The sequence below is a fragment of the Triturus cristatus genome, chromosome 5_2 (assembly GCF_964204655.1).
Source record: "Triturus cristatus chromosome 5_2, aTriCri1.1, whole genome shotgun sequence".
NCBI classification, from domain to species: domain Eukaryota; kingdom Metazoa; phylum Chordata; class Amphibia; order Caudata; family Salamandridae; genus Triturus; species Triturus cristatus.
The window spans coordinates 148037378-148050254 of NC_140588.1; the positions used below are offsets into that span (position 1 = coordinate 148037378).

Consider the following 12877-nt stretch of genomic DNA (forward strand, 5'->3'; position numbering starts at 1 on the left):
TTCAAGTATGTCTTATGGAGTATAAAATTCACTCTTCAAACACATCATAAGCCACTCACATTTTAATATTCTTTGAGAGGTGCAGATCGAGCTACCTCATGAATCTCTAGATGGATGATAGGTCTAGACGGGTATTCCTTTGATATAGAATTTGTATCTGGTTTGAAAATTAAAATAGCAGACTTTTTATCATGTATGCCAATAGAGAATAAGATTGTGGAAGTGAACAATGGAGAAAATAGTATAGTACTTACAATTCAAATTCCAGCCATTTTGGAAGAAGAATGGAAAGAGAGTATGCAGAAGGATTAATTTTTGAGAGAATTGAAAATATGCATAGTTAGTCAGAGCCAAGGAGTGTAAATGAGGTACCTGATTAATTAAGAGATTTCTGGTAAGTAAGAAATTAATTGTGTATAATAGATGAGAAAGTATTCAGAGGTGACAAACCTGTGCCACCTAGCAATTTATGGGAAAATATTACCAAATTGTCATGTGTGGGTCATGTAGAGAAAAGCATGACCAAAGCTAAAGCAAGTTCAAACTACTGGTTCCAAAGGATGGACACATTAAATGAGGAGTTAGTGAAAGAATGCATCAGCTGTGCATGTAGTGAGAAAAGAAAATATGTACATAGATCTCCCTTATTCCCAGTCAAAGTTACTAGAAAACCATGAAGAAAAATAGCTTTGGATATAATAGGACCATTAAGTACACAAGGAGCTTAGAAAACATACATGCTAGTTTTGGTAGATTATCATTCCCATTGGGTTATAATCAGATTAGTTAGCACTAACACCACTGGAGCTTTAATCAAGTTCTTATGAGACACATTTTATATTAGGGCATCCCTAAAACTCTAATAACAGATAATGGAGTACAGTTCACTTCCAAGGAAATGCAAACATTCTTAAAAGAAATGTATTTCTGTACTGTATTGCCCTAAGGCAAATGGGATAGTGTGGAGAGGGTGGACAGAATGTTATTGTGCAATGTATTCAAAGAGCAGCAATTGCTGGAAGTTGTATAGGTTTAGCGATTCAGGATATTTTCTGGACATATTATACTACTCCACACTACTCGACAGGAATTCCCTCATTCAAAGTATTTAAAATGCAGATAACCAGGCACAAAATTGTCACCAAACTGGTTGAATAGAGGTGTACCAGTAAGGGTTGAAGAGGAGCAATAAATGAGAAAGTGTTGAAAGATCAAGGAAGTATAAAAGGATATATGATAACATCTATGGAGTGAAAACATCAAAATTGAAGGCTGGAGACTAGGTAATAATAAAAAGACCAGAAAACATAACAATATCAAGTATTGCAAACCAATGTGAATCTCTAAAGTGAAATGGAATGTGATAACCACAGACAATGGACAAACGTGGAGCATGGACATAGTATCCAAATGTTCTATCCAGGAATATTATGCGATGGAGTTTGAGAGGTCATCCATGTCAAGAGGCATTCAAAGAGAAGATGACCCTTGTCCTAATAGTTTATGACGCTCGTCAAATTGGCACAAAGACTTCATGTTGAGTTATGTTTATAGGAAAGGAGATGTGTTGTTATATATATACTAAGTGTACATAGTTGTGTTAACCATCAATAAAAAATGCTTTATTTTCAATCACAAAGATCATCAAATCAAAAATAAAACCAACAATACAAAACATGTGACTAAAAACAGATCAGTTGTTACCATGAATGGCAAATACAAATATTCAAACATTCCAGTGAAATGAAAACATGAAAAAACCCACTGTAGATCCAATAGGTTTACGGTTACAGATAACCAAACCAATGTCGCCATCAATGGGAACTATACACAAAGTCGTAACAATCTCACGCCACATCATTTCACTGGCACTTAGTATGCCTAATCCAAAAGGCCATAAGAAATTTAGCCACATCAAATACATGGAGTCTGTTTTTACTTGTTCTCAAAATTCTAAAGGCAACCAAATGACTTCTGGTGCATAGACTATTTCAAAGAGGCACAATCCACTTAGCCCAAAGCCTACAGTATTGCGCAAAAAACAATATGCGTTCCAGCTATTCTTTATTCCCGTGGAGAGGTGTGGCTCACTGGTTAGAGGCGGCAGATCCGCAAGCAGAGAATCGGCCAGGGACCAGGGTTCAATTCCCGACGCGGCAGGGTTGTGGACCTGGGTCAAAACGGACTCGATAATTCTTGCCTCGGTACCTACTCTAACCAGGAACACACTCGGCAACTCTGGGCATTAGCTTGCCTCATCTCCACAACGGCCCCCCACATTCGCCGGGGATGCCTGGTTTCACCTTGGAGATACCCAGGAGGGACCATCTCACAGGGATAGCCAGGATGGGTTCCCCAGTGGTCTACAGCGCCACGACGCCTCAGGGCAGCAGTGCGCTTTACAAGACACATACATTTACATTTACATGCCGGGAACAGGAATTCCCTCTCCCTCACACCATGCCGGTTGGAACTGAAGGCTTTGACCAGAAAGGTGGCATACCTGAACTGAAATTAAATTACAGTTAAAGATGGTACAATTTCATCAATGGTTTCCTTATAATGCATACAAGGTTTACATTCAACAAAAGACACAGTGAGACTATGTTTGTTCTACAGCTACAGTATCCCAGTGCATACTTTTGATCTTGTCTTGGGAAAGCATACAAAGCAACTCAGAGAAGTACCAATACAATTTGAGACCCAACTTCTGTATGAGCAATGTGATGGTGCAGAACCATGGGATAATCTCTACGCCCAGTAGGGCCGTAAGACCTTTACCAACACATTAGGGTTTCAATTAAGCAGATGTCCACTACTGGTACCAAAACTTTAGTAATCTGTATTGGATTTTATGTGAGATCTTACGCTGTGTAAGATCTGTTCATAAAACCTTATTCGATCTTAAAAATAAAAATAAAAGATCATAATAGCACAGCACATCAATATTAAAAGCATAAAATTTCATTAAAGCTTACAGCCTAAAATACAAGAAATTCAAAGTAAATCTTAATCTTGCTAAAAATGACTAGGATGTAATTTTCCTTTTCTTTATCCAAGCCCAAAGGAAACTAGCTACTACAAAGCTAATAAACAGATTACTGCGTTTTTAAGAAATCTAAGAGCCACTCTACATTGTCTAAAATTATAATGTCTAAGAGTTGGTAGTATATATCTTACTCTTTCCCTTTTATACAAGTCACTCAATAGAATAATATGAAGGTCTGATTGTTCCAAAACTTCATCACAAGGGCAAACAGTCAAGTCACAGTGCTTACATTCTCCTGCCCCATCAGAGGAAACAGATTCATGCGAAATATTACTAAAACATATCTGTGCTCTAAATTCTGAATTTCCTCTAAGTAGCAATAATCTCCCCCTGCTAAAGTCGGGAGGTGTTGATACATCCTAACTGTTGGTTTGTCTTTATTTATCTCCATTTGTTCTCGCACCACCTTTGCCAAAAATGTTTCCTTTAGATCCTTCTTGGACAATTCACTAGGGTTCATAAACAAATCCTCCTGACCCAAAGAATTCAGAGTTGACCTTACATGTGTGCACATTGTCAAATTTAAGGCAATCGTTCATAATGGATTGTGTTAAAAACACTGTGTTCTTCCTCCAAGTTGAATGCCATAAAGCTAATGGGGCAAACCTTACTAGGTCACTGATATAGGGAAAATCCAATTCCGCATGACAATTATAATTGGAGAATGATACCGGGAGAGAAACCAGCCGCTTTGAAAATGTATCCTCAAGAATCTGTAACTTCTCAAATGGAGACATCCTCTACACCCCTGCTCCATATGTAGTATTTGAGATTATCTTGGCCTTATATATACTTTTTATAACTTTTATAGGTTTTGTACCCAGTTTCTTGGCAAATTTATTTATTGCTGACATGGCACTTTCCATCACTCTGCCCTGTTTTTGACCATGTTAGCCCAGGTGTGACCTTTGTCAAACATGACTCCCAAATAAGAGAAAGAGCCTACTACCGCTTATCTGCAGGTCACTAGGTGGAAAATTGGTGCTTTTCCGCGCCCTGTAGGGTCTTATATTAATATAAAGGATTTTGAGTTGTTGACCCTTAAATCAAGCGAAGTCATGAAAGAGGCATCGGCTGTTATCATGCATTGAAAGGCCCTACCTTTTTCTTGCGACTAGAACAGTATCATCAGCATAGGCAAGCAGTGGGAGGATTAGGGAGCCAAATTTCGACATGTCTGATGGTGTACCTGCTAATGCTGCCTCGACCTTGTTCGTACATAATGAGAACAGGAATGGGGGAAGGACACATACATGCCTAACCCCCCCTTAAAATCCTAAATGAACTGGAGCATTCCCCTTCCTTGCCATACCGCACAGATGAGGTAGTCTGGGGATAAAACTGCTGAATGAATGTAAGAAATGGTGGATCAACCCCCATGGACGTTGTTACTATAAAAGTTTATCAATAACCAGTCCTGCCCCTCTGAGCCCCCTAATAGCAGAAAGTGGAAATATGAGGACACCTTAAAAAATGTCTTTAATCTTGTTGGGAGGGTATTGGATATTAACGTTAATAAACCCCCTTGGGCTTGACCTGATTGTGCAGGCACTGCCTCTGTTTGGAATGAGCGATACCTGTCTATAGCGTTTTGATCAATTTCCCAGGTCTCCTGTAAGCAAATTATATTGTATTTTAGCCAGACACATCACCAGTGCGTGTTACCCACCTTCCCCTTAATACCTGCAACATTCCAGGAAGCTAGTTTTGTCTAGCTACCATCATCCTGTTGTACGTCCCCTTGGGAAATTACTTCCTCATGTATTTTTCTCTTGGTGTGCTCCAAGCCTGTTTGGGGTAAGTCCACTGTGGGTAGTCAGTCGCAGGAATCATGCCCTGCTAAAGGAGCAAATCTGTTTTCTGTTTCCCATTTAGAGCTTCCCAAACTGCCCAGAGCATTCAAGGTAATTTGTTGAGAGCTATGCCTTCCATATGCATAGGTATAAGGACCTAAATTAACAAGGGGAACAGGGGTATAAAAGAGGTCCAGAGACAATGCAAAGATCTGAGTGCCAGGAGTGCTAGGCCATGAAGTTGACGTTTCAAAAGGGTCCCCACTTGCCGATTGTTAAAATTGAACACTATACAATCTCCTTTTAAATATTTAGGTGAGGGGCCCACCCAGCCCACTTCTTGACATTATAATGTTGTGGGCTAGACCACCATTTCTTTCTGTCTCCATCCCTCCATATTTATTCAACCAAAACAGTGATTTATCCATCAACAGCTCTGTGGATTCTTTCTCCCCCCATAGGGGGGGTTAGCGGAGTACTCATGGGCACTGATAGTAAAGCCCTTAAAAACACGAGTTGCATCATAGCAAGACTTTTAGGGTTAGAGGAGCCCCATAATTCTGCACCATACAAAATTGACCCAATGGCCTTGAGATTGCAGATCTCAAGGGAAGGGACGACCCTTTGTGAGATGATTTTACATAGAACCTTTGCTATATTTGCAGTCTGCTGGGTGAGCGCCAATTGAGCCTTTTCCAACTAAGGAGCCCAATACAGGTTGTGTGTCATTCTAATGCCTAGATAGTCAAAAACAGACACCGGGTCAATACATGTGTTACCTACCAATATCTGCCTATTACAACAGATTGCCCTATTTTTAGAGAAAAACATACTTTTGGTTTTAGCACCATTGAGCTCTAAAACCCGCTCGGCACAGAAAGAAGGAAAAGGTCTAACAACAATTGCAACCCCTAGGGGGACTTAGAAATCTATATGGTGTTATCGTAAAAGAAGAGTTCCGCAACTCTTCCCCCCCAGTTTGGGTGCTTTGAGACCGTCTTTGCTATGGTAACCAGTCACCCATTGATATAAAGGAAAGCAGGGTAGGGGCTAAAACACACCTCTGTCTGACTCCCTGAAATACCGTAAAGGGTTTGTCTGCTGACCATCTGCTCCCCGTCTGGCCTGCGCCAAATTTCCCACACGGAGCCTCATTAAGATATTCAAGAGGGAAGAGAGAATACCCATACTTTCCAGTACACGCCACAATTTCCCTTGCGGGACTAGATCAAATGCTCTGCACAAATCAACGGAGGAAACATATAGCTTTACCCCATTGAATAGTACTTTGCACCAGTATATACAAGCAAAATGTAAGACCTGATCTAGTGTAATAATGTTTGTTCTGAAGCCTGCCTCCAAGTCAGATAAAATAACCTCCTATTTAATCCAATCATGCAAATGGGTCAACACACGCTTCAAAAATATTTCTGGATGGAGTTTAACAAAATGATGGGGTGATAATTCCCCAGGTTGGCCCTGTCCCCCTTCTTATAGATTGTAAGGAACTCCGCTGACTTCCATGAAGTGGGAATCTCAAGGCCCGACAAGATAGCATTCAATAAGATATTAATAAATAGTCCCACTCCTCCGATTCTCTGTGTACAAATCATTTGGGATCCAGTTCTGTCCTGGGGGCACAAGCAGGAATACAGGAATTAATGACAGTCAAGGTCTTCTTAAGAGTGAAAGCATGGGGGTTTACATCCTTTTGGGCAGCCACCTATTGGGTCTTTTTATCATCCTCCTCTGAAGCACCACCATTCCTGTACAACTTGCTAAAATGGGTCACCCAGTCATGTGGCTGTACACCAAAATCTATCACAGTTCGGGGACTATTTAGGAAGGCTGATGCCATCTGCCAAAAGGTATGCCTATCTTTAGAGGACGGGGCATCATGGAGAGTGGACCACAGTGAATTTTTCCACTCCTTCTTTACCCCGACCAGCTCCTACCTATACCCAGCCTTACACTTTATAATATCAGGGAGTGAGTTGAATTTCACTGCCAATAGGAGCTCACCCTTAGCTAGCCTACACCTCCTATTGAACAGAGGGTTGATCTCAGGCCTCCTCAGCCCCCCATTTGATGATTTACCTAACAAATCCTTGACCTGTGTGAAAAGATCAACATGATTCACACACAAAACCTCTCTCCTTAGATGCGATGGGATGGGAGATAAATCATCCAATTATTTCATCACTCTAGCAGTAACTGCCTCTAGGGCTAGGGTTTTTTTTTCACCGATTTTCATGAGATGTGTAGGCCTTGTCAGAGTTCGTGGAATTCTGCTATGTGGAACTCTGCAATGTGCAGGAAAATCTCAGTGGCGCTCCGCAGAGTTCTGTAAGCGTCAGAGTGCAGTAAGTCGTGCTGCTCGTACTGATTTTTAGTGCCAGGAGTTTGCCCTGCACTGTACAATTAGCATGAGTAGCACCATGCACAGCACAAGAGGGTGCTGCTTGTTTCTGCCTCTAGAGTAGATATTCTACTCAAGCGGCAGTTTCCTCAACTCGAACAGCAGGTTTCTCAATGCGAGCAATAGCGACCTGCCGCAGCCGCCTGTGTTGAGAAATCTCACTTGGATATGGTGTTTTCCTTGCCCACGCTTGCCATTAACAGGAAAAATACACTTTGAATTGTATACAGAAAAAACAACAACATGGAGATCCAAAGAACAACCATGTTCATTAGAACATGTGAATTGTCACATCAAGCTGTTTAATTCTGATTATGTTGCCACTGTTTTATAACTTTGTGACTTTAGATTTTGCTATATACTTATATTAAATGGATTCAGCAAGAATTATACTCATGTCGTGCTGATATTTGGAGTAATCATTCTAAACAACTTTGTGAATCAATAGAAAACAGAATAAGAGTGCCGAGGTTTATATTTTTGTTCCCATGTATTCACTGGGTCCAATTGGGCTCCGGTGTTTTGGCACCTTAGGCAGTGGGGTGCAGTTATTCAAATCTCGAGGGGCACCAATACTCCTATGTTTATATCTAATGCACAAAGAGAATAGATGTGCTACCAATTGAACCACCATTGCCATTTGTAAATGTTACCCCACTGATTATCCCAGATGGTTCTGAATTCAGAGGGGTTGGCAGTTAGAGGTTCAAACAAGATATTAAAATCGCCTGCCACCAAAAGGTAGCCCTTAGCCGAATGTTCAGAAAGTACCACCTAGAGGGGCATATTAATAAGAACGGCGTTAAAATTATCGCCGCTTTAGCAGCAGGAAACTGCCACTAAAGCTGCGATAATGGGCTTGATAATATGCCCTTGTGAATTACAATAGAAGCCCATGTTCTGGTGTGAACATGGGCTTCTTTTGGAATGCTCAAGGGCATATTATCAAGCCCATTATCACCGCTTTAGCGGCAGTTTCCTGCCGCTAAAGCGGCAATAATTTTAACGCCGTTCTTGATAATATGCTCTCAAGAGTGTTCAAAACCCCTGACTCTACTAATTTGCAACCCACTCTTTATAGACTTTAAAGATTTTTAAAACCATACCCGAAGGGAATACAAGCACAACTGTCAATACATCAGGGAAATCAATGCAGATTTTTCCAACTTTTATATTTTGAGGTGTGTGAACCCAAATCCCAAGTTCCCCAGAGGGTCAGCCTTTCCACTCTGGACTACATTACACTAAAAGCGGTGACCCACCTCTGTGGAATGGGTGGTCCCTTTCTCAAGTCTGATGGGTAGAGAGATCCTTCCACCTTATGGAAGGGCCACAGGAGGGAAAGGTCCTCCCAAATTACTTTATACAAACAAAAGGTATCACACCTCGTATTTTATCCAGCATGCAGGGCACTAATCTCTTGAGGTGGAGCTCCTCCTTAGTAAGGGCAGGAAAGGCAATGGTTCATTTTCTGTGAATAACCTTCACACACTCTATTAGTGTCAGGCTTTATCATCGGGTTCACCCTGACTCCTAAAGGTCAGGGTGGGCTCCACCATGTTCCAGGTAGCACTTAAAAGAAATGACCAGGGGGCATAAAGATTAAGAATCCTACAGCTTGCTCCAAGGTATCCCTTCATTAATGGAGTAGCCAGCATGTTGAAAATTTAAATATATATGTAGGGTGTTGAGGATGAAATGGTGCTATGACCCCAAACCAATATGTTTCAGCCCTACTCTATGGCCCGAATGGGTCCAGGGCTTTCAACAGGGTGATTTGTCTCTCCTCCCAGGTACATCATCTCAACGAGCGGTCTAGTTCATACAGACTAGATAGAAGTAACTAACTACATGCCATTTTTAGCTATGATGTTTACATCCAAAAAAGAGACCATGTTGGTGTGGGTGGTCATAGTAAAACTAAGATTGAGTTGGTTGAGCCACCCTTTAAGTATGTCAGTGCTCTTTGCATCCCAGTGTCATGTTCCCTGGAAAATGGTTGAGCCCACTCTGACCTTGAGGAAGCAGTGTGAACCCAATGATGAAGCATGACACTGCTAGAACATGTGAGGGATATTTAAAGAAAAGGAACCCTTTCCTTCCCCCCCAGTAAAGCGGAGCTCCACCTGAAGGGATTAGTGCCCCGCATGCTGGATAAAATACGAGGTGAGATACCGTTTGCTTGTATAAATGGAAAGAGGGACCATGTCTCTTGAAAGAGGCAGACGTCATGGGATTCTATAACAATATCCCAATGCATCTCAGAAAGCAATTTTGGAATCCCTCCTATGTTCCATGACAGAATTTTTAACGAGAGTGCAAGGAACTGACTTGTGGGTGAAAAATAAGCCACCACCAACCTTCCTACCAGGTCTGTGTGGTCAAATACAACCTGCTCCTTGGGATAGGTGAACACCCACTGAACACTGGGCCACATACTGGAGTTCTAGGAGGCTTCCCTCTCACTTCAAAGAACAAATTAGATGAAAGGTGGGAATGGGAAGGTTGATTGAAGCAAAGATTGTCAATGGAGCTTACAATATCAGCATGGTATTCCTGGGCAGCCAATGTTAGCCAAGGGTAGGGCCCATTTGCCCCGCAGCTGGCACCCCCCACTACCTAATCTGCATCGCCTACAGCAATACTGGTATCCATTCCTGGGAAACAGTACTTTATCAATTTGAGTATTGGCTTGTGGGATTGTTCTGGTAGCCATGGCCATAAGGTCATTGACTATACCACCTGTGGGAAAATTGGACTTTCAAGTTATCATATTCTTCCTCACAGCAGGACAATCTTTCATCCCCCACTATGTCACTTCTTATAATAGAATGGCAATGTTGTACCTTCCTAAACCAGTGCGTAACTTTATTAATGAGTGAATCTTGGTCTTCACTAACACCCCCTGACTACCTAGGGATTGATGTAAGATAAATTTGGGCCCGCTGATTGTCTGGCTGTCTGAGAATTTAGCACCTATCTCTCACATCCCGTATATAGCAAGACATAAAGGGGCTTTCTAAAGGCGGGCCCCACAGCCTCGTTGCTCTCTATCTTCACTCTGGACCAGCTCCCAACTCCCACCTTAGGGGTTCCAGTCCTGTACTGCCTAGCATGTGATCGACTCGATGATAGCTGTGGCTAGGTGGAGGGAGGAGAGAAGGAACAATGGGGGAAAGTAAGGCCATAGTTCCCCTGGGTAAATGCTTGGTGTGCATCATAGTGTGAGGATCTCCTTGGCTGGCAGATACATTTTTACCCACCATTTTGAGACCTTTGTTACAATGCCAGGGGGCTTCACTTCTTTTTTCCTTCTCCTCAAAACTCTCTACCAGCTTTGGTACGGTCAATATCTAGTCCATTAACTCCCCAATAACTACCAACGAACATCGGAGCATTAAATAACATTCCTAAGGAGGTACTCTAGAAACATCTCTACTGGACCCGTCATTTAAATCAACATCAGGATAGAGAATCGAGAACACATTATGACACTTAATTACATCTTCATTCCATACTGCTGATGGTTTCTCGGGCTCACACAACACAGAGAGTTCAGAATGACTTTCCCCAGGCAGTACCCCTGTGCTCCTCTGAACTTTTTTAAACATCTGAGGTATACACTTTGTTACTGCAACTGGGAAGGGGATTTGATGTCATTTCCAACCTGTGAGGGGGTTGGATTTGCAATGACCATACATTCCGAAAAATAATTATCAATTCAATCCAATACACAGTTCCCAGCAGCCAACCATGAGGACTTCTTTTTGGCTTTTAAGGACAATTAAATGCCTTAACTGACTTTCTTTTCCCCATACTAAAGAGACAAAATGTTTGTCACCGTATCATCACAATAGCAATACCAGTTTTTTGTGGTTCAGGCTCTAGTCTCCTCATGCCAGGACACAGATGAAAATGTACTTTATAATAGACCAACAGAGATAGCCCTAGTTTAAAAAATAAGGGAGGTGGCCCTGCCCTGCCTCCTCCTGTCTCCAGCGGGTGCAGGATGCGCCGGCCCTTGGCATGAGGTTCGCCCAGGTGCGGCCCGTGTGAGTCCCACACCGCAGGAGAACTGTTGTGCTTTTAAGCGCTATGCAGCAGCAAGCGTGGCAGGACATCACTGGCGCCTCTCCTGGTGCAGGGATTTCTGGTTGTTGAGGTCCCCTCGGTGCAGCCCCCAGAACAACAGGACTGCTTGTTTTGCTTTCTCATCCTGCAGGAGATCTGTTGTGCTTTTAAGTGCTATGAGGCAGAAGGTGTGACAGGACAATGCTGGCGCCTCTCCTGGCGCACGGATTTCTGATTGTTAAGGTCCCTTTGGTGAGGCCCTCAGAACAACTGGACTGTTTGTTTTTTCTTTCCCATGGCACGGTAGAGGACTGTTGCGCTTTTAAGTGCTATGCGGCAGCAGGCGTGGCAGGACAACGCTGGCACCTCTCCTGGCGCATGGATTTCTAGTAGTTGAGGTCCCCTCAGTGTGGCTCCCACAACAACGGGGCCATTTGTTTTCCTTGTTACCATCATAAATTATCCCTCTCACTATCTTTGGTATGTCCCTCCCATCCATCTTCGAGAATACTAGATTCTAACATATGAAAACAAATACAATGCTGAATGGTTGAGGAGAGCTTGGAGTTGATAGGAATAAAAGATCATCTTTAACACTTCATGCGATTCCTGTCATGAGAACAACACTTGTACATCATTACAACACACATCTTTTTCTACCTTCAACTTTCACACCAAACAAAAGATTTTATTTCCACTTTCTGTTTTATCTCCTTCATCAGAGGATGAACTCTGTATTCTGGATGTTTGAGGGGCTTTTTGCTTTTGCTTGAATGTGTTTAACTAACGGGCTGCTTAATTAATGGATGTACCCCACCTCAGAAGCAGGCTTTCAAAACTTCTAGCCTTTTGCATGGTTGCTTGAATATTGCAGTGATACCCCCATCAAAGGTTTAGAGCATTTGTGACCATGGACTCAGAGTCAGGGCAGCCTCTGTGGCATTTTACTTCTACTCCTATTTGAAGTAAATTTGCTATACTGTTATGTGTACCAATTCATGCTCTTTCTGTAAATGCTGTCTGTTGAGTACAAGTAAAAGCTCTTCATCAGGTTAGTCAAGGTTTCCTTGAGAATTTATTTGACCTGCACTTTGATTGTTTGGTCCCTCAACTGCCTCAACCCAGACCACTATGTTTCTTTGTCGTCTACTGCAAAAGTATTGGGATCAGACTAGATGCACTAGTTAATAACACATACTTTTGTACTAGTACTTCTTAGTACCGCATCCTCCGTAAAACGTCAGTTAAACATACTAGGGAGGAAATTAGCACTGTAGACATGGAAGTAAACAGTAATTTCTGGACCTGGGTTGACAATGCTACCTCAAATGTGTATCTGCTAAACAGACAGTCCAGTTTGTATAAGGCACTGCTGTGCTCTGGCCTCATAACCAGAACATCATAAGAGTATCAAATAATGAGGACTAAAAACCACAACTACAATAGTCATTAATTTGAGAAACTTGTATTATACTATGTAACCTTATTTAATCATTGCTGCTTACTTCTCTTGCCTTTTATACAGTGTATTAAAAAGTTTGAGTA

The 12877-nt window shown here is 42.0% G+C and overlaps 1 protein-coding gene across 1 annotated transcript in view; it reads left to right on the forward strand.

The window, feature by feature from the left end:
• LOC146822735 (uncharacterized) overlaps positions 1 to 12877 on the forward strand; it is a 447601-nt gene that overhangs the window by 194463 nt on the left and 240261 nt on the right. The gene's annotated exons all lie outside the window — the stretch shown is intronic.